The sequence below is a fragment of the Lagopus muta genome, chromosome 4 (genome assembly GCF_023343835.1).
Source record: "Lagopus muta isolate bLagMut1 chromosome 4, bLagMut1 primary, whole genome shotgun sequence".
NCBI classification, from domain to species: Eukaryota; Metazoa; Chordata; class Aves; order Galliformes; family Phasianidae; genus Lagopus; species Lagopus muta.
The window spans coordinates 7,731,654-7,756,673 of NC_064436.1; the positions used below are offsets into that span (position 1 = coordinate 7,731,654).

General features: G+C 37.3%; 1 long non-coding RNA gene across 1 annotated transcript; it reads right to left on the reverse strand.

Annotated features, from left to right (window-relative positions):
* Positions 1–2,433: 2,433 nt before the first annotated feature.
* On the reverse strand, positions 2,434–24,098 carry LOC125692008 (uncharacterized). Its single transcript, XR_007376405.1, has 5 exons — positions 23,986–24,098; positions 15,914–15,953; positions 15,763–15,830; positions 4,062–4,205; positions 2,434–3,380 (listed from the first exon to the last, which is right to left on the reverse strand). It is a non-coding gene; the product is annotated as an uncharacterized LOC125692008 (long non-coding RNA).
* Positions 24,099–25,020: the final 922 nt, after the last annotated feature.

Below are 25,020 nucleotides of genomic sequence, written 5' to 3' on the forward strand. Positions count from 1 at the left end.
GTACACTTCATGTAATGAACAGAAATATTAAACTCGGACTCAGTCTTGATTGCTATTCCTCATTTTGTTCCAGACACTCTATCATAATTTTACATCTCTATCTTCTTCCCACCTAAGAAGTGAGCTACTCATAAAATATGATTTTGTGTGTGTTCTGTTGTTGTCGTTGTTGTTGTTGTTTTTGTTATGTTTTTATGAGGGACAATCTTACTCCAGTTTTGTATAGCAGTTAGGGAATTAGTTGAGGCCTATAGGCACTTTTCATGTCTACTTTTTTCTGTTTCCACTTTTTAGCCTTGGCCTATTTCTGTTAGTTTACCTCAATTTTTCAGGTAAAACTCTTTGAAATGAAGAGGCTGCACCAAATCATAGTTTGAGCTCAGCAGTTACACCAGTGAATACTGTATTAGATACACAGCAGTTTTATGAAAGCTTTGCTAGATACTACTAAGTGCTCATACTAATACATCAAAAGTCCTTAACAAAATTCATTTACATCTTGCAGTCACCCTCAGATGTGTTTCCATGCTAAGATGCATGGAAGCAGACACCTTATTTATTATCTTCTCACTCCAGCTGACTATCAAGAGACCTAAAACTTAAATCCCTAAATAAAACCATGATTTTCTTTGGATGCTTTCTCGTGGTTTTGTTTTTGTTGTTGTTGTTGTTGTTGTTGTTGTTGTTTTCCCAGAGGTTTTGGTAACCTAGTTGATATACCCTTGTTCTTCAGTGCTTTAAAAATGCCCAGACTTCCTACATGTATTAAAAATGTAATTTCTGAAAGTTAGAACACCACCAAATCAGTTTAAAAATTCACTCACTACTAATACTTAAATGCTTAGCTCCCAAGATTAACAACACCTTAATAGCCAGAAAAGATAGATATGACAAGATTCTCAAACTGCCAAGAATTTCTTGAAGTAATATAGGGAGAAGGACCAAGTCATGAGCCAGTAGCCATTCCCAGAGTCTGAAGATTTAATTATCTTTTGTATCAAAAAATATTTTCAGCATTAGTTGTATTAGTAATTATAAAACAACTGAAAACTCACTAATTGATTTGGGACTGGTGGAGCCCATTTTCTCTCTAAGAGGGACACCATGTATTTTCCATGGCTGATTAAATTAAAATCTTATAATGTTGTTATACATTTACTCAACAATTCAAAGCTTTTAAAAAAATAATTAAGTAAAAGACCCATGAAAAAGCATAACATTTTTAATAGAAGGTGGTGGAGGGAATAGCTTGTCCAAAGTCAGGTCCCACAAAAGCCTGCAAATGTCAGCCTCATGAAATAATCCTACTGAAGTCTGTACAATATGAGAGGCCACATTCTCCACAGATATTAGAAAAACTATCCTAGAGAACAAAGGGCACTGACTAGAACTAAATAATTTAGGCTGAGCTCTAAGAAGTGACCATCCAGCAAGTTATTTAATATATGACTACAGTGGGTAAACCTTCCCTGGCCTGGTGAATCCCACTGTTCTCTCACTCCACTTCCACAGCAAGACGAGAATATGATAAAAAAGCTCATGGGTTGAGATAAGGACAAGGAGACCACTCACTCACTATCATCAAAAGCAAAATAAACTTGACTAGATTAATTTATTGTCAGTTAGAGTGGGTTAGTGAGAAACAAAAACTAAAACAAAGACACTTCGACATACCCTTTTCTTCCTGGGCTCACTTTCACTCAAAACATCCTCTTTCCCAAGCAGCCCAGGGAAAATGGTGAACAGGGATTGAGGCCAGTTCTTAGCACTTCATCTTTCTTCTCCTCCCTCCTCACAGCTTCCCCCAGTGCTGGGTCCCTCCCACGGGCTTCAGCCCTTCACGAACTCATCCAGCACAGGTACTTTCTATAAGGCTGCAGTTCTCCAAGAACTGCTTCAGTACGGGTCTGCAACACTTCAGGATCGGACTGTTCCAGCATGAGTGCCTTCCAGGCTGAACTTTGTTCTAGTCTCTGCAGCTGGGTCCTCTTCTCACAGCAGCCCTACTGCTACCAACCTTGTCACATACTCCCCCATACAATGACACACTCCAGAAAATGTTGGGTTACCCTCTAGAATTGAATGAGTAATTACTCAATTCACCTTTTAGGATAGGTATGTTCATAATAGGTGCTGTCACTACCCTGGAAATACCAATTGTTAGACCAGCACTAAAACTTACTTTTTAAAGATGCTCCTGCGATAAAGCAACAGATCAAGATCCAAGGCAAATTGCAGCCTCATTTAATGACTTAAAAAAAAAACAAAAAAAAACAGCAGAGGACTTCAAGACATATATGTTAAAGAAAAGACAACTGCGGCAAGATTAATCTGAGTTACCCTGGAGAATCATGCTTTACCTAGTAGAACAGTAGTAAAATCTGTTACACTACCTGTTGCATGATATACAATGAACTAGTGGTAAATGAATGAGATAGCTTCTTCTTTAAGTAGAACTACATCACCTGTTATTTATTCAGGCCAAGAAATCATTAGACTTTGCTTAGAAATGAAAATAAAGTTATCAGTCCCATACTGATAACGCCCCAGGCATTTACCTGATCTTGGCTGAATACCTTATTTCTCTTTATATTACGTTGTCAGGAGTCAGTCTTTACTTTGCTGTAACACTTGTACATAAGTAAAGTAGGTATAAAATGTAATCATGTCAAAAAATGATAGCATTTCCCACCCACTCTGCAAGAAGGATTATGGTCTAAGTCAGCCAGGGAATTTGGTCCAGAGCATCTTGTGGCAGCTTTTTCCAACATAATCCAATTAAAGTGAACCTTGTGCTGTCTTCCATACAATATTCTAGGAAAGTTAAGTCAAATTAAGGGAGCTCAGAGCTAAACGAGATTTTTAATGTGTGTTTTAATTGCTAACACAGTACAGTTGAATAGACTAACTGCAACTTCCACATTTTCCTAGAAATAAATTGTTAAAAACATGTTACTGCAGTTCCTTGGAAGTCATGTCTTACAGTGACAGATTTCTTTTTCCCTCCTGTATGTAATATTTGTACAAATGACAAGAACAAGTAGAAGCATGTAGGATATTCATAACATTTCACTATAGAATTACATTTGCATGTATTTTCCAGGATTTTCATAATAGACATCTGTATTTAGGAGTTCATAACTCCAGGATAAATTCTGTACTTGACTGGAACCTGGAAAACAGATTCCCCACTCCAGAGGTTTTAAGAGAAGGGAAAAAAAAAACCATAATAATCGAAATGGATATGCATAGCTTATTACAGAAGTGACATCAGAAGTAAAGAAAGAAGAAACTCTTTATCTTCCTATACGCCAATGGGAATCCTGCAAGCTTCAGAATATTATCTCTTCTTTTTTTCCTTATAGAACACTTGATCCTTCCTGAAAGAGGAAATTAATGTATGCTTAAGAGAAGAATGGAAGGCTTTCAACATGGAAGGCTTTCCCCCTCTCCTTGAGTTAGCTAGGTCATAACACATCTACATGTGTTAATAACTGGGAATGAAGTCTGAAATGAATTGTACGCAAGTGAGAATCGAGAATTACGTAAGTGCATTTGATGAAAATTTGAAATGAGGTCTAAAAGATAGAATCAATCCATAGAAGATTCATAAGCAGAAAGAAGTCATACTCATTAAATAGTTGGGTTTTTTTTCCAAGTACCAAGAAAGTGATTTACTGAAAAAAAATATGATTGTGCTTTGTGTTAACATAATTAACACTTGTTAAGCAGGACTAATACAGATAGGAAAAATAGAAATCAACCTGTAACTTTCAGTCACTTTGAAATTTTCTTTTAGTTTATCTCATAAGATTTACTGTCAGAGTGCAGTGAGTGCCAAAAAACAAGTGACTAAGTTATCCCTCAAGTGTTGCAGTGGAATAAAAATCTGTTAACAGCCTGCACGTCAGTAATCTTTTGCAATGACCATTTTAAATCTCAAGGCTAAAGACAGTCTCAAATGAAGTACATCAACTACCAAATAATTTAAAAGGTCATGAAGAAAGTTACGCTTGAGTAGTTTTATAACAAATAAGCAAACCAAACAAGCAATAGCTCACCCGTTTCCCCTTTCTGCCTCACTTAGCACCATTCCTCCTTCCACGCAGTGGGGTTTGAAGCTTCAGATAATAAAAGGTGTCATGTGTTTATTAAGGTCACGAACATCCAACACCTGAATGATTTCAATATCCTTGGTACAACTCCTGAAATATAAGTCAGCCACATTTGTCTTCTTAACAGCATCAATATTACACACACATTTTTTTGACACACGTACAACTTGGACAGTGGCAATATTTATACTCTTCCTAAATGTTTTAGATAAAAGGTGGAAGTCAAACCTCCTCCATGTTCATCTACCTGTACGACCATCTTAGTGAAGTCCTCAAGCATTGTACCCTATATTATTCATGCATCAAGTCACTAAGTATAACCTATATACTTAGAAGCCTCTAAGCATAACCTACGGCAGCTTTGTGAATCCAATTGAGACAGGCTTTTGTACATGACAAACATGAATCAGCTTATACACCTGGATGTAGAAGTTTATCGTAAGAAAAACATAGTAATTTAATGCATGTTGTACACTGCAATTGTATTTTGTTCATCACTACCCATTATGCTGTATCATTAAGCATGTTTAGTTTCACTTAAAGCAGTCAAGCAGAGGACACCAAAGCCTTCCTCAAACATCATTTAACCCAGTAAGCCTTAAGCACCCCTGGATAAAGCATGCAGTTGGAGAACAGGGATAAATCCAGAGATAACACTTTTGGAAGAGCTCATGTTTATGTCTCAATGACCAACGAACAAGCATATATTAACAACTTTGTCATAGGTAATACTTGTAATTCATAGCAAGGCATGCTTCAAAAAAAAAAAAAAGGACAGAGTATCTTGTGAAGTATATATCACTACTCTATAAATCTATACAAAACAAATACAGGCTCATTTACTCCTCTGTTACTCCCTTTTAATTTTCAGTGCAATCACTATAGCAAAACATGAATGCAAGACTGAATGACTTCACTTCAACCCAGGAAGTCTCTCTTCTCCACAACAATCAAACAAGCATCCTTCAGTCTCAGTAGAAGGTATAAGCAATGTTTAGTGCTCTGACCCTCGTAGGTCACTTAATCTCATCTATCCTCAATCAAAAACTAAGCACTAGGAAGGTCAAAAAAACTATATATCCCACACATTCTTAATCTGCAGTTTTTTATTTGAGATTTCCACAGATCCTGTGGGTTCATCTTTCAGATCATGAAATGAGAACTACACAGCATCCTTCCTATGGAGTAACAGAATTACTGAGGAAACCCTTATTTTCTTATTACAACAACAGTTTCAGACCATCATTCTCACATAGCAACATAAAACCATTGAAGCAGAACTCTCCATTCTCTGGCAGTAATAAAGAAAAGCACAGTTCACCTTCTGAATCAAAGTACCAATAGTCACTGGGCAGCAGCAGCACAGAGAAAGCCTTCCTGCAGAGTCCTGAGTCATCGGGCTCAACTTCTGCCACATTCCTACATTAGGCATCTGCCTGCTGAGCGCTTATTTGCCAACACAGTAAGAGGTAAACATGCTAGCCACAGGAAGAAAAACAATAAAACAAACACGAGAACGTGGGGAAAAAGTACAAAATTGTGTAAACCTCAAAGACAAGAATATAGCTCTCACCCCAGCATAACCCATGCGAGAAGTTCCATAACGTGCTCCTTCCAGGGACTCCTCTGAGGATTCCGAAGTGCTTGCTTACAGCCATTACTTCAGATATTTTCACGTACTGATTGACCTTGCAATTTTTGTTTACTTGTTTGTCGCCTTCTTACAACTAAGTATCAAGCGATAAAACCCTGAGTTTATGAATTAGCTATTCAGATCACCAGCTAAATCAAACCACTGCTTATCAGCTGAACTCAATTATTCCCTTTTAATCTACCAAAAAAGATCTAACCCTTTTAGAAATTAATATTTCTCTTTCATCTTCCTAGCAAGTCACAGAGTATAAACATCAATCAGTTCCAAAATGCCAATTAAAAATGAAGCTTTCCAGATGTTTTATTATTTCAATATGTGTAGGTGCCTGTAAGAATAACCAGCATTCCTATAAGAATGCATCTCCCCATTTCACTGCTAATGCAGCAGTCAAAATGGACCACCACAAAATCAGCTTTTCCTAAGTCTGTTAATCAAGTAATATCAAAGCAGCAGAGTCATCAGTGGGAAAATTAAAAGATTGCATGAGAGGAAAAGCCAAAGAATGAGGATAAGCGGATAATTTCTAACTTGGGAGAAGTTTAACAAGAAAGGTACTGCCAAAACCTCTGTGCTGATTTGTCAAACCTTTTTCCTTGATTTGTAACCATTGCCTACACCTCTTCAGCGCTCTCAGGTGTGCCTATAAGGTCTATGCAGTCACTCAAGAGCTTTGCTAGCAGAGGCTGTGGGCATGCTGGCATTATCCGACAGCCTACGCATTTTAGAGTACATTACATGTGCAATTATGTAATGGTCTGTTTTATAGCCCATTATGGAATTTACAATATAGTCCCACAGAGAACCTACAGATGGGAAGAATAGCGTAGTTTCTTCTGTGAGAGAAATTATTTATACTATCAAGCCTCCAAACTTTTGAACAGCAATTTGAAAGACAAGAGAGTGAATCAGAACGAAAATAAGGAGAATTAACCAATTGCAAAAGTATGGCTGAGCAGTGACTTACTTAAATCATACACATTCAAAACAACCATCTTCAGAGATGAACATTTTCCTTGCTCACTAGCAAATAATAGGCCAGTTAACTATGACAGTATCTACTGTTCCTTAAAAGGGAGCTTACAAAATATTCTGACAGCCTACAACTTAATTGGAACTTGTACAGTCAATGAAAAGTAGAGGGAGGAGATAGACACAATACTGAGGATGTAATTTTTTTTGGTTTAATACAATCAACGTGAGCCATCATTCAAAACTCTGAAAAAGTCTTCAGAAGAGATGCTTAAGAACTCCCCCTCTTCCTCTCTTTTTTAAATTAGTACTATTCAGAAAACCACGTCCTTATCAGGCACTGAAGTATGTTCATACTCCTCTGGAAGAAAAAAAAAAAAAAGAAGATTGCTATCTGCCAATTTGATGGAAGAAGAATAGAATATCAGCTTTATTCCCAGGAGGAGCTCATCTTTATTTAGTGGTTAAATTTATGTGAAAAAGAAGTGAACAAGCACACCCATGGCAAATCACTGGAGAAAGCAGATCCAAGCTCTAAATCCACTAAATCAAAGACAGAAGCCTTTCAAATGCATGTGCCCTATATTGTGATATTTACAGACATTTGCACTCTGTCATTGTGGCCTTTGTGTCAACTTCAGCTTTCATAAGCTCTGTATATTAATTCTGAATGACTATTGAAACAACTCCACCACAATTTAGAGCTTAGCAAGTCTGTTAAATACTTTTCAAACATGCATAACTAATCTACAATTTTATATTCCCTATCTGCAGCCTTGTCGTGAGGACATGTAACTGCAGTGCAGAGAAATCACGATTTGGATGATCACATCTCCTCCCACATTACTCCCATTATGTGAAGAACAGAAAACTGTTACACCTGCAAAGCTGTCATGTAAACTGCAAACTGGCTTTGTAAAATCTGTTACTTTTAAAAGCTTGGCTTTTCAAGGTACTTCACCTGTTAAAAAAGGGTGTTTTTTTTTTTTTTTTAAGCAGGCTTCCAGTCTCTCTGTATGGAAACACACTTGATAACAGCAACTGTGCATTGAAAATAAGACAAATTAGTCTTAGGTTTTTTTTTCCCAAAGACCATTTTCAAAGGCTCTTTACCATTTCTCATATAGCAGTTTCAACTCATTACATGCTTAATAAGGAAGGACCAGTCACATCTTTAATCAACTCCTGCACAACCTTCGATGTTTTTAAGAGATGTTCAGAGTCAACTCAAGGTCTTCCGTGAAAAAAAAAAAAAAAACAAAACTGTCCATGTTGTTACTCCCTGGTGAGCAAGCAGGGACAGGAAGATTTAGACCCAGAGAAGAGAGTAACAGATCCACAGACTTCCATGGATTGCACTCATCGCTAATTAATTTAGATCACTTCATAGCTCTGAAGGACTAAAATTAGAGGAAAATAATTTGAATGTTACTTCTGAAAAAGAGATGATTGCTCCTTCTACATTACGAGACAGCAGAAAACATTAGTTACACATCTAATTGTCACCATGAAGCTATGAAATTAGAATTTTGAGCATTAAGATCTGCTTTGAAGGTGGGTTTTTTTTTTTCAGAGGGAGGAAAATATTAACCCATTTCTTTCACTAAGCAGCTACTGACTTTGAGAGTGGTACACAGAACTGCAGGAACCTCAAAGAAAATTGAAGTTCTAAAGTAAAAGTTTTGCTAAGAGTTTTGTGCTAGAGCATACAATTTACTTAATATAAACAGATATATCTCCAAATAACATGACAGGTTTCCATACCATACATTTGCAACATTTCTCCTGGTGTACATGACCCAGTAGATTCATGCACTATAAATTAGGTTAGATGTTCTAGATATCTTCAAACCTCTAGATCTGAGGCTGTTTAGTTTGGAGAAGAGGCAGCTGAGAGACCTCATTACTCTACTTAAGTACCTGAAAGGAGGTTGCACAAGGAGAATGCCAGTACCTTTTCACAGGTGAGACAAGGAAATAATATCAAGTTGTGCCAGGGAGGTCTTGGTTGGACATTGTGAAGAATGTTTTCCGCAGAAAAGATGACCAAGCACTGCAGCAGACTACTCATGCAAGTGGTGGATTCCTCATCCCTGGAGGTACTTAAGAGTTGAGTAGATGTGGCATTAAGGGACACAGTTCAGTTTTTGGAACATGACAGGTCAGGTTAATGGCAGGACTCCATGATCTTGAAGGCCTTTTCCAACCTAGATGATTCTATCAAATTACAAACTACCCTCCTGACAGAATCAGAGAGGGACACTGGGCCACCTCATCCTTTTATCCCTGTTCTCCCAGGCATGCTGGCAGATACACTGCTTATGCTGTAGATACTGTACTGAGTGCTGGCAGCTGCTAAGTCACACACATGGGATTTGATACAGGCAAGCGTGTGCTTCACAAAGTAAGTCCAGGCAAGGCTTTTGTTTAATCTTCCTCCACAACTTCTAAGCAGTATCAGTCTGTCCACCTTATCTCCAATATCTCCTTTGCCTTAGCCTCTCAAAAACTGTACCTCCATGTTATGTTTCGGCTTTATTAAGGCAGTGATTTTTAACAAATGAACCTCTCTTAGCAAGTTTAGGCATGTTTTCCAGTTAATAAGCTGAAAATACATCAAGGCAGAATTCATTATCACATCAGTTTCGTGCTCACTTTCTTTCAGGCTCCTAGTACAGTGTGCCAATGAATCATACTCAGTACCTCGGCCTCAGTGTCATTCTAAATCATTCTTCCTAATTAAAAATTGCTCAAAGAAGTTATAATAAGAACACTATTTGTAATGCTTTTTGAAATGTGTTTGCCAACAACTAAGCTACTTTTGTCTTTCATTGTTGCCCTACAGGCAGAAAAAAAAAAAAAAAAAAAAGCAGATATTTTGTCTCATCAACCTAGACTCTCTCTTAGGTACACGACAGACTAGATATCTGAAGAGAGATGACAAAGTTCGAACAAAGCCCACCAGCAGGTACCTGACCATGAATAACCTTCTTGTATTTCCAGCTGGGTATGTCCAAGATTGTGCTTCTCACATCAAGGAGACCGAGACAATTCACCGAGGGTGAAGAAATGCCTTTATCCTCTCAAGATGAAGTTTATAGAGAAACCTTTTCAGGACACACAAAGAATATTTCCCTTCTAAAAGCCAATCAGAAGTTTTCTTCTACGTATCACATATAAGGCTAATCTTCAACCAGCGGACTCAAACTCTCAGTTCTCCACTGCATACCTATAAACTAAGAATTTCAAATATTATGCCATTAATTAGTGAAAGAAAACAGCAAATTCTATTGCTCAAAGATGCCCAACAAGGCCAGCTAGATTAGAAAGAATTAAATGGATATAGCTGCAAGTTAGCAAAAGGAGAACTCAGATAAGATGTTGATACTGAATGTATTTACTGTATTAAAATGAATACAGACAGGCTGCTTGTTTGCATGTCAAATACAGAGTAGTGAAACTCCTTAAATAAAGTGTTAGTAACTGCTTACTGCATCGCTGAAGTCATTTCCACCTTGTAGTAAAATGGTGATTAAGTGTTCTCTAGTTAGGCCATGGAAGCTTACGACATATAGAAGCTAAGTGAGCTTCAAAGCACTCAAGTCAGAAAAAGTGATCAACAAGATTGAACACATCAGGTTTAGGGCATCTGAGTGGAGTGCTTTAAAACTGCAATTATTTCCCCAATCAAAATCATCTTCATTTACCGCTATTTTAGAAAAAGAAATGGTTTTGTTTAGTTATTTTAACTCCACCCTAAACAATACCTTTGCTTAGTTCTTGAGAGAGCAGTTATTTACAAGATAGAAAGGGATTTTGGTTATGTAAGACATTTTTAATTTGTTTCTGAACATTCAGGACTGCTTTTTACACTCATTTGAAGCACTACGCAAATCAAAAATATTACACAGTTATGTATAAAAACAAGTCTTAGTAGAGAATGATTTCTCTAAAGAGAACTGTAGTAGAAGGCCATTCAGATAAAAACACAAATTGCAAGTTGTATATTTATCCACTCCTTTCTGATGGCATTAATAATAGAGTACGGGTAAAGAGAAAGCTTTAATAAAGCACATAAACAGCTTTAAAATATTCAAAGTGCATTTTTTTTTTTTAAATGGAAATTGAGTAGCTCCTTGATTCAGATACATGCATGTTCTGCTAATCCTGTAAAGATTCTTTCTAAATACTATAAAATGTATCCTAGAAGGAGGTGAATGATTTCAAAAACTGGTAAGCAATGATCACAGCATCACTTGACAGAAAATTTGAAGTCGTCAGCCAGTTAGTTCTACTTGTAAAGCAATGTTATGACATATTAAAGTAGGAAGGTTCATCACATTTTCATCATTTGAAGCCCTAATACAGAATCAGTAAGTACCTAGATGGGGAACAAAAAAAACTTGTAGTAATTAATGTACTATAGTATGTGTGCATTGATTTTTACTTGGGATATATTTTAGTGGTAATAACGTCTGGCACCTGACTGCAAATCAATAGGAGACACTACTCTATTTTAAAAAGAAAATGAGGAAAGCAATCTTTTGTTAAACTAGTTCCCTTAGAGTTCCACATTACAGTTTCGTTACTGTTTTGTTTGCTGTTACTTTAAATAAGATTCTCAATCCGAACTAATTTTGCCAAGTGAACACAGTCTCTATACTACTGTTCTTTTCAGAATTACATTGTCAAATTTATAGAAGCAAAACACCAACATCAGAGGAAAATGAGATCAAGTCTTCTCCATGCAAATATTCTTCAAGATTAATATTTGCCATCACAGTTCTAATACCACAACTTTATGCTTTGCTTTCTTCCATTGTTTAATAATCCTAAGAGAAAACAAGAGATATTAGTTTAAATAGTTTCAGACCAATAGTAGGTCGAGGGAGGTGATCCTGCCCCTCTACTCAGCTCTCATGGGACCCCATCTGCAGGACTCCATCCAGATTTAGGGCCCCTAGCAAAAGAAAAACATGTGTTCGAGCAGCCACAATGATGATCAGAGGACTGGAGCACCGTTCCTGCAAGGACAGGCTGATAGAGCTGGGGCTCTTCAGCCTGGGGAGGAGAAAACTCCAAGAGGTCTTCACAGCAGCCTTCCAGTACCTAAAGGGGCCTATAGGAAAGCTGGAAAGGGACTTCTTATAAGAGCAGGTAGAAACAGGACAGAAGAAATACCTTTTAACTCGAAGACAGTAGAATTTAGACTAGATGTTAGGAAGAAATTGTTCACCACGAAGGTCATGAGACACTGGAACAGGTTGCCAGGAGAGGTTGTAGATGCCCTGTCTCTGGAAGAATTCAAAGCCAGGCTGGATGGGATTTTGAGCAGCCTGGTCTAGTGAGAGATTCTGAGATAATAGGTGAATGGAAGACTAGCAAAAGACTGGATGAGTTTCCAGAAAAGGTGTAATTGATACTCGTTTTGATTGAACCTGGCAGACAGATAAGCATCACACAGTTATCTACACACTCTCTTGGCTCCACTGGGATGAGAAAGACAAACAGGAGGGGGAAAGAGAAAAAAAATAAAGGAAGGACTCAAGGGTTGTGTCAAAAACAGTAGATAGGAAAGAAAAGGAAAAAAAATGATGAAAAAACACAAACAGGTGATACACAGTGCAGTGGTACGTGAGAGAATCAGTGCCCAGCCAGTCCCCAGTCAGCAGTCCTGCCAGCCAACTCCCCCATGTTTTTAATTGTTGTGCATAATTCCACATGAAATGGGATATCCCTCTAGCCAGTGGGGTCAGCAGTCTTGGTTCTGCCCCTTCCCACCTTACCACGCACCCCTAGCTCACTGTTAGCAGAGCAGCACAAAAAGCCAGAAAGTCCTTGGCAATGCATAGACATTGCTCAGCAACAACTAAATCGTCCAGAACTCAAAGGGCATTTAGACAGAGACCACCTTTTTACAGAGCTTGAATGTGATAGGACAAAGCAAAATGGCTTTAAATTGAAAATTTAAATTAAATTATTTAGATTAGGGGGAATTTTTTTCCCCACTCAGAGGATGGTGAGGCACTGGAACAAGTTGCCTGGAAAAGTAATGAATGCCCCATCCGTGTTGAAGTCCTGGCTGAATGGGACCCTGGACACCCTAATCTGGAGCCTGGTTTAGTGAGTGGCAAGCCTGCCATCGGCAGGGCATTGGAACTAGCTTATCTTTGAAGTCCCATCCAACCCAAGATGTTCTACAGTTTAACGAAGTCACCTGCAGACCTTTTTCTGTGGCAACACCAGGCCTTCTGCAAGACTTTTTTTTTTTTTTTTTTAGAAGTATACAGCCAGATATGGCATAGGTGACTTAATATCCATTGTCATTACTAAACAACAATAAACAGAATTAGGGTGAAAAAAGTAACATATTATCCATGAATTATTACGTGTAAAATTCACTATTTTTAGAAAAAAAAAATCATTGTAACAGATTAGAAATAAAACCTAAAAATTAACACTAAAGCCTTCAACAGAAAATACATATGCATATGAACATTACTGCTAACACATAACATAGAAGCACTGTTCTAGAATTTCTTTGGACCAGTCAGCTGGTTTTCTTACATACCAAACAATTTGTGTTAAAGCTAATAGGACAGCAGGAGTGATTTCTTGCAGGATGTACTACAAACAACTCCTGGAGAGAAAAAAAATTCTCTTGTAACCTAATTTCACAGTTTTTACTATAACATTGCCAATTTCAGCAATATTGAGCACTGTTTCCACAGAAAAAGAGCAATTTAGGTATTTTACTGTGTAACAACACAATTAAGTACAAAAAGACATACTTAAGTAGGTTAAATCAGAGAAGTAATCCTAGGAATCACTCGAAGTGAAATCCTAATTTAATAGCGAAGACTGAAAGCTTTCAGCAACTTCCAGCACTTGACTTGCTATTTTTAAGCAGGAAAATGTGTGATTGAGCACAGCACCATTTGCTTTTTTTAAAATTGATTGCTCTGTCTTTTCCCCGGTAATAAATATACTATCCTAACTCATTTACATAAAATTCTGGAACCAAGACAGCATATAAAGCTCAGATGCAGAACAGCAAATCTGTGTTTGAGTGACCTTTATGTCTAATGTGCCCACAAAAACCTACTAACAAATGAAAGCTTTTTCAGGGCTGTCAGGTTTCACTGACAAGTTTAGAAAGGATAAATCAAGACAAGGCAGAAAGAGGAGGTATATTGATAGGAAGATATGAAACAAAAAGGGCACTCTTCAGAAGACAGGTTAGGGAGAACCCAGCTCTATGCCAGCTCTGATCTGCTTGGTTTTATTCAAGTAGCTGAGATGCTAATCATTTACATTTCAAAGAAAAATTGAAACTTGCTGATCTTCCACAGAGTGTGGGTGAGACCGCCTAATTCTGCATGACCTGTATCCATGGAAGCAGAGGAAGCACCTTCAGAGCCCACCCACCTCGGCAGCATTTGTTTAACTTGAGCACCGTCTTTCTCACTGGAAGCAATCACATTTATCAACATAAAATGAACTGAAACATAACAGAAAACTGCTTCAATACCTCAAGGTCATTGTACACCGCTTTCTAGCAATATCAATACATCTAAAGGAACTGAGTCTTGTAAGAGTTGTACAAACAATGGCAGGTTGTTCACCTGCATACAAAGAAATGTAGACAAAAGTGAAGCGATTCAGCTAGCATATATCTTTAAGTCACTGATTTTCTGCAAGGAGTACTAATGGAACCAAACCAACATACTCTAGAGGTTTGCCTATTCTTTTCAATTTAGATACATCTAGAGAAGCAGATATCAGCATACCCTCTAACTTCACTTACCAATGAATTTCTCAGAAGAAGAACTAAGTGCCCACCTCCCAAGTTTCACTAAGTCTTTCTCATCACCTCTGATTTTAAGCATTGCTTAAGGAAAAAAACCAACTTGTCATTTAGGCACAAATTGTCTTTTAGTTCTTCCTCATACATCTGTAAAAACTGAATTCAGTCATGCTTTTTGCTGTACTTTAAATTGTGATCCAGCTTAGCCCAGATTTAAAAAAAATGTTTGCTTTGGTTTGGTTTCCTGGTAGGTTTTTCCCCTTGCTTACTGCATTGAAGCAGATATATGAAATTAGATCTCAGATGCTTTATAGGAACATGCAACCACATCCAAGCCATTCTCTCATGCTACCTCTATACAGTGATAAAGGAGGACTCTTGTTTTCTTTTGCTCTAAACATATCAATTTGAGATCCACATATATAGCCAGATAACTTCCCTTGCAAACTTACAGATTACATATAAATTGATATAAACAGATAAATAGACAGAACACAACCTGTACTTTGTCCTTGGCAACTTTATAGCTTCCAGAGAGCAGCTATGAGCTTTTTCCTGCCACTGACAGCATAAGACCAGATGTCTAAAACTTCAAAGTCCTATTAAAGTAAATTGGACACAACAGATGTACCTCTCCACCGCAATTTTAAGTTACAGTCCTAAAATAGAGAGCAAGTGGGGTGCCTTTTCTTCCCCAATTCAAGAAGGCGAAGCCAAAAATAGCCTTAGTGGATTCCAAGACCACTCGATATAAATGCAAATAATTGCTTAATCTCCTATCTGCCTTTCTCCAAGTTCACTGTCTCTACAAGCTCTGTCTGAAAAATCTTTTGTTATTATTATTTTTTATTTAAACAGTCAACATATTTTGGGTTTTTTTTTTGTGAGTTGCTTTTTTTTTTTTTTTTGCAGGTGTCCCTTTTTGTTAAAGGGGAACTTCTAAACACTGTTTTGACCCTGTGGAAGCAAAGGATAGAACATGTTTTTCCTCTCCTTTACAACCCCTTTTCTTTCACAAGAATACCCCTTTTGGTTCCCAAAGTACCATTCATATTCTTAAAATGACCTTTTCTTTCAACAGGTCTATGGGCTCCTCTACTTTCAGAAACCAACATTTTCTTCCTGGCTCAGTAGGGACTATTTTAATATTCTCTTCAGACACTCTTTATTGCCATACTAATAAACGCATTCAGGTTTACAGTGAAGAGAGATCTTACCAGACAAATGGCAGCAAGGTTACAAACTCAAGCCTGTGACCTTCCGAAAGCTTGTTTTTCAGAGCTGCCTGATGGGGTGAACAGTGCACTGATGTTATTCATTGAAACAGGAACTCCAAATATTATCCTTTTCTAAACAATGTCATTTTACCTTGACAACATATCATCACTGGCTTTCTTCTGCTCATCTCCTAGGTCAGGAAGGGAAGGTGAACAATTTATCATTCATGAATCCCCACTTTTAATGCAGATATTAAATGATATTCAATTTCCATTGAAAATATATTTTGAATATTATATACACATACATATGCAGCAGTATTAAGGCACAAAGGCTAAATATATCTGTCAGATATCAGATCTGAACTGGGATGTAGATATAGCATTTTCAACTACAGTATAAAGCATTTGTGAATTACATTAGCAATTTTTTTTTTTTCCTAAAGCCTTTAAGCCATGTAACCATTAGTAAGTAAACACTTAAACAGGATTTTCAGTTTTATGATTCATTTGACTACAACTTGCAAGAATTTTTTTTTAAATAAAAAAGCGTTAGGTCATGCAGGTTCAGTTACTGTGAATACTGGAAACCTGTAATGATTTGTACAATTTCTTTTCAGTAGGATTTACAGTTTGGGTTATACCCCAGCTATACAAAAAGGTGCCATTCCATGTGCTAATCTCCTTCTTCAGTTCACAGATTTCATTTCCAAGATAATTCATATATGTCAGAAAGGGCCTGCTGTCATTTTTTTCAAACACTGAGAAAGCTGATGCCATCACTTCAGATGTGTACACGTTCCTTATTTGGGTAATGCTGCCACCCAAACATAAACGTTGCCTAGTAAAACTTCAGGTATTTCTGTTTTCTGCCTGAAAAACAGACAAATTCAGCCCTTACAACTTACATCCTCTAAGGGCACCTGTGATTTGCCAGGAAAGATTCAGAAATCAAGCTTACTTCAGCAAAGAGAATTACAGGGTACATCCCCAAGCAAATTAATGACACACCAAGACTAAGAAAATAAGGTCAGTGTCTTTGGATCTGAATAGGATGCTCACAGTTGGCCTAGATTCTTCAGTTAATACTTTCTTTGAAGGCGTACTTGAAATTAACTCTGGTAGGAAAAAGTGGACATGCCAGATTTGGGAAGTGAGCCTTCTGTTCCTTTACCCACTGCATGTTACAGAAGTGAATCAAGTGCAGCTTTAAAATGTTCTTTTTATAGAACTCCTCTCCAGACTGCTAAAGGAAGCTGAAATTGGGATACAGAGTGGATTCTTGATCTACACATGTGAATCTATATCTACATAAGTGACCCAGCTCTCAATAGCCCTCCACTAAATCCACCAGATACCACTAAGCAAATTTGCCAAGTTTATCCTACAACAAAAGGGACCACAAAATAACAGAATTCATCTATTTTTGGCTTTCTCTAGAAAAATGAAGATTTTACAATATAGCTCCACAATTTAGATATGCGTTTGTATAACTCCTAGTGGACAGCTGTATATTTTCTATGATTCTATTACTCAGCCAAGTGACAACATTCCAGAAGATGCTCTACAACACAATGTAACTATGCTACTAATATATTAATATATTTCTCAAAAAAAAAAAAAAAAAAGGATTTTTCTTACCTATACAGTGTTATTAATCTTCTGTTATAGTCTTAAAATAACTAGCTGCTTCCGAACAATATCTAGTTCATACTTTTTATAGGGGTACCAGTTGAGTTATTTCTTCAAAGCAGTGAAATTCAGTGGAGTTCTCTCTGTTGACACATTCTTCCATATTTGCTTTTATCAGTATGTATTGCCCCTACATATATATTGTCTTAAACTGATGAAATCATGCAGTATCTCTCCTTGTAGTTACGTTGCTGTAACTGCGCACTGGGAATAAATGCTATCTCGGACATACCAACAATGCAGAGAGACTCTAAAGTTCAGGAGGTACAAAAAGCATTTATATTATGATGTTTCCCAAGCAAACAGGGCTGGGCAGCTCCACTTAAGATCTGAACCTTTCCCATCCAAAGAGCACGTTCTTTAAGTCAATCATCTAAAGACAATCTGGTAATAAAACACTTCTCTATTGAAGAATACCATTCAGTGGACCAAAATGGCACTATTTAGAGCCTGAAGTCTAAGAACAACGGTATGTAAAACAATCCTTCAACTTTAAAATGAAATTAAAAGGATTTAGTAACGTTCTAAGCAAGCAACTCTTGCCAACTGGCTCTCAGATCAGAAAGCTGTGCACTACACTTAACAGAAAACTAGCATAGCAACAAGAAGCCAGCCCAAGATTTAGCACTGGAAGCAATTCAAACTCTGCCAAAAAGAACTGCACGTTTTCACAGAGCTTTTAGGATTCTCATTCATGCATACCTAGAATCTCACAGTGAAGGTCAGGCACACTACTGTTTCATCTGCTCCTTATATTTAGATTAGAGATACACTTAGGTTATCTTTAACAACAAAAAAGTATTTTTTTAAAAGTGGAAAGATAGCTAAAAGTAAAGGAAGAAATCACAGCCAAGAGCTTGGGGACAATAAGAGTAGTATGGCTATCATGCTTCTACAAAGCTGAGCTAACCTGAGCAATTGGGATGCTTTTACATATCTGAGTAACTCTTCCATTTATAATTCAAGGGCTAGCTGCACTGCACTTACTCCACTTCCCTTTCCCACTTGGCCTTCTCCTGCAGATGTGAACTAACAAAACACAATAATCATACTGTTTTGAAACCAGTTGGATTACCACAATCAGTAATTCAAATATATATTGTTTTGCAGTGCCTGTATTAGGCAAATACTATGATCCAGCTTTGAAGTATTCATATGAATGCAAATGTCTTAGCCAAAACATACTATAAATTGAAAAGTAAAATATAAACATTATTTCAGTGATTATAAAAACACAGCACATAAAGGTGAGGCATTAAACATGAGGAACAGAGCCGGAAACCAAGTTAACTAAAGGGGTTAACTACACCCCTGGAATGAAACTGTATTCATTGTTGCAAACGCAAAGCAGATTCTGACAAGTCTAATTAATGAATAGAATTCTTGTGTCTTCTACAGTAGACCTTTAAACTGCTCCTGCTCAGCAAGCTCAAAATGATTTCACTGGGGGGTACAGGGGCTATTGAGCTAGAATAGCAGCTGTTTCACTCAGCATGTCTCACAACATAACAAATCCCAGTGACTTTTGTACTGCATCACAGTATACGTATGCTGACATCCCTCTCATCTTCGAAATTGAATTTAATCATAATATTGAAATGAAAATCCAGTAGACAGTTCACATCCCTATGCATGTCATCTAAAAAACTTTCACATACTAACATGGGTTTCAGGGTCTACTCTCCCCTCTCTGACCTTGCCCGGGCACCTATCAGTGAAGTAAAGCATTTGCATGCTCACAGATCCCCATAACTATAAAAAGTGATGTCCATAAGGAAGAGTTTCATACATAAGTTTCCATATGCGTATCAAACATTTTCTGAACCCTGCAAAGACTGCTAAAGCAAGACAAGCTCAAGTTTATTAAAGCATCTGTGTGTTCCAGCATGGAGTTCAGGAATCTTGAATGCAACATTATTCAGCCAATTTAACAAGATTAGCCAGCCTGCATTTTCCACTTTCTGTCATTTCTTCTTCTATAACAAGCTAGCTTGTATCTAAGGAAAGCCAAGCTCTTTTAAAGCTTTATTCTTTCACAGCCAGTAAAGTACAGCATTTACAATTGGGAGCTATCACGTCAGAAACACAATAGTTTCTCACGGGTCATTCAAAGTGTGCTACACAAACCAAAAACAGGAAAATAAAAAAGAGAACAGAAAGAAAGGAGACTAATTAATAGTTCTAAATTTTAGTTAAACTTTGTTCAACCTTCTGCTTCTCAGATCCAGCTAGACAGCTAATAAGCCTTGTGGAATTCTGGCTCTTAATTAACTCACAATTATCTCTCCAGAAGGATTAGAAGTTTCACCAAATGCTCAAGAAGTCAGCTTCCACTGCTCAAATTAGATTACTGCCTACGTTTGGGAGCAAAGGTTACTGCTCCATATTCTATTTGTAACAGACTTGTAAGAAAAAAAGTGATCACATCTTTAAAGCAGATAAAGGATGCCCACATTTTCACTGCACAAAACTTCCCTGTGCAAGCACGTAAATTCCCAAGCAGTAATTCAGTCATTAAACAAGAAAAGCAGTAAACACATACCTGGAATGCTTACATTAAACTGTTTTAAAGCAAGAGAACACTGTATGTTGAGGCTAATCCAACATCTTTACATGCTGAAGGCTGTGATTCTGCTCCCTAGCAAGGAGCTAAGCCAAGGATCACCAGCTGCACCAGCAGCTAACACCACTGACTTCATGTGAACAATGAATTGTAATGTTTATTATGAGCCTTATAAGTGGTCTAACTGCTTTGTTGGTGATTAGCCATTCCTTGGCTTTTGGCTAAACACATACAGGCATACAGGGTGATTTAATGTACTCTGTCAGTTTTGTGAGCCTTTTATTCAGGAGAAGGCACAAGTTTTTAAATCACAACAACAAAGCACTTGCCCTTACTGCAACAGTCAATACTTAGTGAGGTTTTTTTTTTTTTTTTTTAACTTTTGGATTATATTTGTCTCCTCAATTCTGCATTTCCTCTTCTTCAATGTTTCTATGCAACTTACTTCCGCACACCAACTGCCCAAAAGCAGGCCTTATCTCATCCACTTTCAACATTGCCTGACTTCATTACACCAGCCAGCCTTGTGCATTTGGTGGACATTCCGCCTTTATCTTGCAACTTTTTGGCACGTGGATATGCACATACACAATCATTATTGCCCCATAGATGGTTATATTCCTCACATAGTTATGTAAAACACTTCCATGTTGTCTATCTATGCTAGTAGTGTTACAAAACACATAGGTTTTAGTTGCACAGTTTTAACTTGCAGCTGTCTCAGTTCAAGGCAACGTAACATAAATTATATCCTGCTTATCACACTTAATTCACAGATGACAAAGAAAGCAACCTGACATTTTCCAGTTTTTCCAAACAGCTCACACTGAAAAGTCTTAGGTCCACATTTTGCAGGCTGTTAAGTAATGAGTAAAAAAGTTTGAGATAATAAAAATTCCTGAAATAATAAAACATGCCTTTGTTTGCCTGCTTCTTTTTCCTCTAGAATATAGGTATGACATTCAAGTAACTTTGAAGTCCTGAACCTTACTGAGTTTGCCTAGAAAAATAAAACCAAGATCCACCCTGAGCCCTCTCCACACATATATTCACAGCTTTTAGACATACGTTTTGATTTTTAGGTAACGGACAAACAGGAATTGGACTCAACAATCCTTGTGTGCCTCTTCCAACAAGAGATATTCATTGATTCTGAGATAAGAATGTTCTCTGAAAGATATAGCATACATGGACCAACTACTTACCAGTAACATTCTGAGGGCCCCAACAAGACCTGTAATCACATATGCCTACTTTTAAGGACTGTCATCAAATTGCATTTCTGACTAGAATCGTATTTTTTTACATCCTTGTCGCCAGCTGGTTGGCCACACTCATTAGACTACAGGTTGGAACCAAATCATCTTAAAAAGGTCTTTTTCAGCCTAAATGATTCTATGATTTTACAATCAAAGGAAAAGGTTCCATTCATGTAATATAACAAATCTACATGCACGTATTCATAACAAGAGTTCTAGACATATCACCTTTCCAGAAGACAACACCAGAAAAAGGTGATTTCCATGCACAGAAGAGTCAAATATATAACACCCCTTTATGTGAAAGGGCTTTAGACAAGGAGAAACTCTCGTAAGCATATATGGAAATTATCACATTTAGTGGTTCCAAAGTTTAATGCAAACATTAAAACAAAACTGTGCATAATAGTTAACCCCCGTCTAGGCCCACATTGAAGTAATTCAGTTGTGGAAGATCTATCAAGACTCCAGAGGAATAAACAGATGACTAAAACATGGTTTATTTTGAAAAATGACATTCAAGTAGCTAAGTTATGTACATAAAGCAATCTCGTAAAACAAGGACTTAGCTCCAAGCAAAGCCCAGTGTATTTACTCCAGTAAGCATCTATACCAAAATAACTGCCTATAAAAACAACAACATGCATACAACCAGTACATCATCTGAACTTTCCATAAAACACAACGTAGGTTATATCTACAAAGCTCATCCCTAGCTCCCCTTTCCTTGTTTCTGCTAAGACAACTAGCTACTGAGGCAGAGTCTGCTGGCCTATAGTCCAGCCATTATGCACATACTTTCAACCTGCTGTGAATTCATAGAACTACAGTGTGGGAGCCCCTGTCTCCTGGAAAGGCATCCAACAAGGTTTTCCAGCTGTTCAGTTCCTGAAGGGGCTGTGCAGCACAGTAAAGGCCTCTCTACTGAAACAGCCAGCCCAGCTCCTGAGCCACAAATGCAAGACAGATGCATGGCTTAGAAAGGCTTAACCAACAACCCTCAGAGTGCCCTCTCTCTACCAACCATCCATAGAAACCACACTAACATGACACAGTACTTCATCTTCTCAGATGATGCCTACCAAAACAGCAAAGTTTTCTCAGCTGCCTTATCACGAATGGCTCTCAGAAGCTCTTTAAATCCTAGCTGTATTTCACACATGTTGACCAACAAATAATTATATATATAAGTAAGTACTTTCCAGTTGTATATATCCCATTGTCAGAGTATCATACCTGGCTATGGGCACCCAAAGAAGTGTATGGGTACATAACAACTAAACTTGGTGTATGAGGAATATGGACATAGCAGCTTTGGCTGTCATAAAACAGGAATAACTACTGTGAACAGATGGCAGCTCCAGATATATATATTTTTTAATATATATATAGGCAAATTAAGTCCAACTTCCGGTTCTTTATTGTCAAGCATTAACTCTTACCTTAATTTAATTACATATGCTGTTAATAAAAACTTACTGTCTACAGTACCTTATGGGTGCCTTCCTATTAACACTTCTTAGTCTTATTCTGCAACTACCCATCTGAGGGATGTTGAATTCACTAACACAATCTGCATGAGTAAATGTTACTCATGTACATTAGTGGTTTTCAAGTAAGGTAATGAGCTCACAAATGTTTGCAGGCTTTCCTTATTTTTTTTATACCATGGTCAAACACATTATTAATATCCAGTGCTGAGTCTAATAAGAATTTCATTACCTTCTGGGGTTAATAATGAACACAGCAGGGACAAAATCTGTACCACTGTATTAGCCATCATTAAATAGGGTATCTGAGCTCTAAACATCAGCATCATAGTGAGCAAAAAGCTAAATATATACAAAAAGAAAAAGTTGTTTGCCTACTGATCTCATTCAAGTTGTAACTTCAACATTAAGCCCCAGATTTTAAAATTAGAAACATATAAATGTACAATGCACAGTGAATTAAACTGAATGCTAGTTCCATCTAAGAGCAAAAACTTACTGAGAATCATAAAAACCAGAAGTACATTTAATAGCATCCACAATTTCAAAGAATTATTTTGGATTTTTTTCCCCCATTAACGAAAAAAAAAAACAAACCTAAATACACTGCTTTTAAATATGGACACTCTGGCAAATGAACCATAAAAATTACTAATTCAAATTTCAAACAGAAGCCATATTACATGTTATGTTAGCAAAATTAAATCTTACTGCATTCCTTTTTTCACAGTACGCATCCATAACCACGTAACTAAAATACTTACTAATCCCCAGACACATGCTATATCTAGTTTAAAGTAAGTTGGTAGTAGAGAGTTTTGAGTGTGCTGCCAGCTAGTTAACCTTGGTTTAACAATTAAGCTTGTTATAATCTGTCAAGTAAGCAAAGAGATAAACCTAAACGACTAGACTTACAAGTAGTAAAATACTGGAAGAATCACATTCTGGGAGAAGAAAAAAAATCAAAAATCAAAAAACACCTTTTTCATTAGAACAAAGTCACAAACAGAAACAAATAAAGAAAGAAGACACACAAATGACTGAAAAAGACAAAGAGATGAAAGAAAAGTGTTTGCTGTACTTATCTCCCTGTGTAGATTCAGGATATAGATGAGAACGTGAACCCTTAGATTGCACAAAGCAAACAACACAAACAGACAATACTTGCGTTTCTATGTTGCTCCTCCATTAAAATGCAAAAGTAAAAAGCAAAACATACCCAATTAGCCTCAAAATACAAAATCCTAGTTTGATAAAGCTTACATACAGCTGACCCTTCCCATAGGAAGACCCATTACTATTACAATAGGCTCCACTCAAAGTAACCCACAGCTATCCCAGTTTTAAAATAGCCCTGCTGTTCCTAATGTGAACCATATACCAATGTCACAATTAGTTACAGCTGGCATTAATTAGCAGTTTGAGATATAAGATAGCCTGAGTGTGTGAAGAACACAACTTTATGAGGTAGGCTCTTCTAAAGAAATTGAAGTAAGTGAGTAAAATGTTATACTGAGTTTTTGCTTATTGATTTGTAGTCTACTTTTTGGAGGTGAGCTCAACAGATAAAATAGAGTAATAACACCATCTTTCTACGAGCAGATACAGGCCATCCTTGAATGCTAAATATTTTTTAAATTGCACAAGTAAAATGAAATAGTTTTCTTAGTATTGCAATTCATCTTCCCACATAAATGAGAACAAAATTACTTTTAAACAGCTCGCAAGCAAATTTTTTCCTCCTTCAGAAGCAAATGGGGCTGAGGGCCTTTTGAACTACTAAAAGGACTGATAGCAAACACCTGCAAGCATCTGTAGCCACATGCATTTCCCATTTACATTTTTACTTTATCCTTCCAAGTAAAGCCTCCTTTTTGCTGGAATGCCTGCAGGGAATCATCATGGTGAAGTTTATTCAGAGGGACGGTGGGTCCTAAGGTGAGCCAGCATCCTCAAAGTCTTGCATCATCATCACCCTCTGCTGCACTGCTCACGGCGTAACCTTGCCAACTAACCTTTTTTTGCCTGTTTCCAACTAGCACAGATATCATGTGGAAATGCAGTTTTCACTATTGGAGGGACTGAATTCCACATTATACCCCTGAGGGGCTGGCTCACCTGGCTGGTGTCCACCCTGAGTGACCCAGCACAATTCCCTCTCTAGAGTCAAGCTGTGCTTTGGGTAAGTGTGGCTAAATCTAGGAGATCATGGCTTTATTTCTGAACATCCCTTCAATTAAACTGTTCATAGACC